The following is a 4,753-nucleotide window of genomic DNA, read 5'->3' as shown; positions in this document are numbered from 1 at the left end:
AATACAAATCTTATTGTCAAAAGAAGAGTTTAAAGAATCGATATAAATTTTGAGCAAGCTCATTTGAAGTCAGTTAATTGAGTATTTATTCAAAAAAGAGAGCACGCTTGCTTAACAGCACACTAATAGGGACAGTTACCCTATTCGGCGGTACGCAGCGAGCAGCGGCGAGCGAGGAGTAGAGCTGATAATTGTGCACGCCTATAGAGTCCGATCATCGCTCCCCGCGCCTTCATTGGTTCACATTTATTAATTCATATCTCAATAAATTTTACAAAATGGTATATAACTTTTCTGTTCAGAATAACTCGATCTACCTACATACACGTCGGCTTTATAGTTCGTTGTCAGACACCCTGTATATATCTCTCTCGTTTCTCATCGTTTCTCATTGATAAATGAGAAACTGTCCAATTAATGAAAGGTTTAGCATACACCGAGGGCGTGCCGAATGAGAAACGAATTTCGAAACAACGGGAATGAACATGTCAAGACGAGCGCGACGAGCTCCGTTTTGCTGATAAACCGCATCATTATCTATCCGTCATTTCTACCGCGTTCGGCGTTAATTAATCGCAGGAAACTGTGAGTTCACTGTGAATCGATTTGGGACCTTAATCGTTTTAAAATTGCGATCCAATATCGAAATTCATTTAAGATTCACTAGATTGCGAATCGGCGTGTGTCTTCGGCAATTAAGCACGTCAAATGACACGGTTTAACGAGCCGCGTTATGTAAAGTTCAATTCGGATTTGCAATCTGGTGTGCCCATCCAACCGACGCATCGATCAATTAATTAGCGTGTGACGCGTTGTGCGCATACGGAAAAGATACTTAAATCGGAAAACTGCACGCTTCACAAAAATATGCGAAGCGTTCTCGCGCGCGAATTTACGCGTATCTCTTTTGCAACGCACAGCCACTTTTAATATTCTTGTCAGAAACTTGTGTGTGCACAGAAAAAATGTCGGAACTCCTCGTTCGGCAGCGTGTGTTGATCAGAGATAGTTTACTGATGTTGCACAATCAGGATGCTCTTAGCGAATTGCCTGCAGCTCGCCTCGTGTTCATTCATTTGGACGCAATTGGGTAATATCTGCGCAGTTATGTTGTAATGCGCAAACCGTGTGCGTCAAAGGGCGTATAATTGATGGGAAATTATTGCTACCTCAACCGTCACGTATATATCAGCAAGACAAGTAACTAACTAGCGCGATTCGAAATGGCGCGGGCGAGAATATCTCATTCTCGCTTCTTAGCCGTAAATTGACACGCGTTGAACGTTATTATAATATTTGAACATTTAACGAATAAAACAAATTGCACGTGTAAAATAGCGAAATTTAATGGAAACGATTTTCAAAATTTCATCAAATTTCTTTCTCTTATAAGAGAAAAAATTATATTCTCGTAAGTAGAAGATTTTATACTTAAAAAATCTTCTTAAAGATTTTAGATGATATTCTTCTGAAATTAAGAATATATTCTTTATTTAAGAAGATATTCTTTATTTAAGAATATATTCTTTATAGTGAGATATATATATGTTTTTCTATATAGAGGCTTTTTATATTCTAATCAGTATATATTCTTATCAATATTACTATTTAGAGGATTTTCCTCTTAAAATAAGAAACTCTTCTTGGCGCCTATTTTAGTATAAAATATACTTAAAGTAAGTGGAATATCCTCAAAACAAGAATACAATTTTTTCGGTATAATGTTTAAATATTTTTACAAAGCGGGTTTTTTTACTGATAATTGTTTTTTTTCTTTTTTTTACTTAAATGCGTTTCTCTTACTCTCTCTCTCTCTCTCTCTCTCGTCGAAAATATTACAAAACTCAGGAAAGAATAATAATGAGTCTAAAAGAAAACGACGGCTATTGTCGCAATATATCACGGTAACACCGCGTATACGTCAATGTCGCGGTCAACGAGCTTTTTCGTGCCGGCAGAAATATAACCACAGTAGTTGAAAAATAACGATAGTCAACGGAGCGTGACAACAAAATCGTCCGAAACGATAAAACAACGCCACCGATAACCGATCGACCAACACATTGCGGACAAATTACATTTTAGATTTTTGCTTTTTATTTTCTTTCTCGCGTGAATTTTTATTTGCAAACTAAAATCAAACAAATATGTGGAAATCAATATTATTGATTTAGGTCAATTAACGTTTTTTGAATCGTCAATTATTTGTTTGTTTCTAAAAATAAAGTTCGAAACAGGCCGCGTTGGAGAAATGCAATAATACTCGATAATTGAATTACAATTTCCGGGTGAATGCTTGCTTCGATAAGACACATCGCAAACCCGATGCAAATACAGGCTTTTTAATAAGCTCACAACAGGCCTACGGCGAACGATAGTTAACGACGAAAGCGGGTCATGTCTGTTCGTTTGAGCGCGAGCTACTCCACTTAAGGCACTTTACTCAGTACTTTTCCTTAGGATCAAGGAAATGAGGCCCTACCATACTATATATATATATAGTATCATAATTCCCTTACAAACAAGCTTCCGATTTACCTTGTTTTATATTCCGTGTTTCATCTCGTGGGCGCAACCAAAGGTATCTCGGAAAGGCCTTGTTTAACGAGCTAAGGGTTGACAGTGCACTTTACAAGTGACGTCAGATTTTAAATGCAGGCAAGAGCAGAGAAAACAGAGCCGTTGCTGCGCTTTACAGGCTACGATATGCAAAATGAAAGGCTTTTGTGTAACACGACGGTTGTAGACGAGCGATCAAGCTTTAATTCGCGATCCTTAAGCACGTTTCGACCTTGCATCTGTCGGTCTTATTTTCCTCTTACTTATAACAACACTGTTCGCGTTAACGGAACGCGCAGTGTAGAATAATTTTGTATAAAAAAAAAAAAAAAAAACAAATTCAACGAATATCGCTAAGTATAGAAACCGAAGAGGTTTTTTTTTTGAAAAAGAAAAATATTTGCTTTTAATCAACCACGTATTTATCTATAGCTCGAGAACACACGGATTAAATGATCAAACTTTACACTTTTTGGTTTTATTGTTTGTTCTTGTTTTCTCTTCACAATAGATTGAAAAAAGTAAGTAGCAATTTTTTTTTTTTTTTCCACTAGACGAGTAGGCGTGAGATGCTGAACTGCGCAAAGTTTTATGAAAATATTTATCAGCAAAGTTTTAAGACGTTGCAATTTCGCGCGCACAGAACTGGAAAAAATTCAATTTTACCTCTCCAAAAAAATCTCGCTGACGCAAAGAGAGGCAGAGAGTATATTTACCAAGTCATATTTTCATTCATAAATTATTCATACATGCATTGCACACATACATACATCTTTTCAGCGCATACATTAACGATGACTGTGATCGTTCGTTCTCTTTTTTTTTTTTTTTTTTCATTTGAGAAACTGCGTTAACCGAGTTTCTCGTCGCGACAAACACGCATACACATCGTCAATTAATATCAATTTGATTTGACCAAAGTTTGTCAAAAAAATATTTGTGAAAAACGTGTGTTTGTTAAAATTCTGAAATAAAATATATTTATTAAAATTAAAAAAACATATTTACTGAGAGATATATTTTTTTTAAATATTTATCAACAAAGTTTATCAACAGAAAATTTATCAAAATTTGAACTTCAAAAAAAAAAGGTTAAAAATCTATTTTTAACTAGATACATTGAAGCTATTAAAACATCCCTGTGTTATTTAGCACGGTTGAAGCATGTTTGCGATTGGATGAATGTACTTTATCTCGATTGGAGTACGCCTATAAGTGATTTCAATCACATACGTATACACACACACACACATACACACATACTCACTCACTCACTCACACAAAGTAATTTCCTGAGAAATATAGTACGAGAAAAATGTTTCGCATTTCCCTCGCGCGCGATCGTGTTGCACGTCGCATCCACCGTTTCCGAGCTGAAAGCATCTTAGCGTAGACTAAGCGCAATCTATTTTCGAACGTACGTCCCAGTTGAGCGCGGTTGAAACGCTTGCGTGCGGCCAGCGAACACATGTTTCGTACTCAGAATGTGACGCGACATAATTACTGTGGTTTGCCGGATTGCCAGAGCGCGGTCGAGGGACGACAGTTGTGTAATTCAGAATGGAACACAAAACACGCGGGGCAAAAAACATTGCGCGGCAAAAACAATGCGTTTTCTCATCGACTTTTTTCCTCTCTCGTGTATCTTATCGGAGAACTCTACCTTCTTGCTTGAACTATAAGTTCTCCTGCATTGAACATGCGTCTCATTAACTAGATGTATTTCTGGACCGCAAGAGACTTCAGCTATACGAGAGATGCAAAAAAATGCAACATGTTTGATAAATTGAGCATGAAATATTATAAATTTATAATCCACATGCCACAAGCTTTGTAATAGGCCGAACAAAGAGAGAGAGAGAGAGAGAGAGAGAAAGAGGAACGACGCTTTCAAGAAGCCGAGAGACCAAGTTTCTAGACCAAAAGAATCACTTTAAGATCAACGTTATTTTTTCTCCGTGCTATTTTCATAAAATAAGGCAAACTTTTAAACTCTCTTGCATATTGTTACATAAAACTTGGAAAGAGAGAGAGAGAGACCGTTCTTCTTCTTAAAACATATCATTTGTTAAGTTTTATGTACTTTCTACTTTCGCGTACACAAAGTATAACAAAAAAAACGCAAGTTTTGTAAGAACGCATATATATATATATGTATATTGTATATATATATTGTATATATATATATATATAT

Source organism: Pseudomyrmex gracilis, unplaced genomic scaffold, assembly GCF_002006095.1.
Source record: "Pseudomyrmex gracilis isolate BER0280 unplaced genomic scaffold, ASM200609v1 scaffold_200, whole genome shotgun sequence".
In the NCBI taxonomy this organism is placed as follows: Eukaryota; Metazoa; Arthropoda; class Insecta; order Hymenoptera; family Formicidae; genus Pseudomyrmex; species Pseudomyrmex gracilis.
This window is presented reverse-complemented; position numbering follows the sequence as displayed.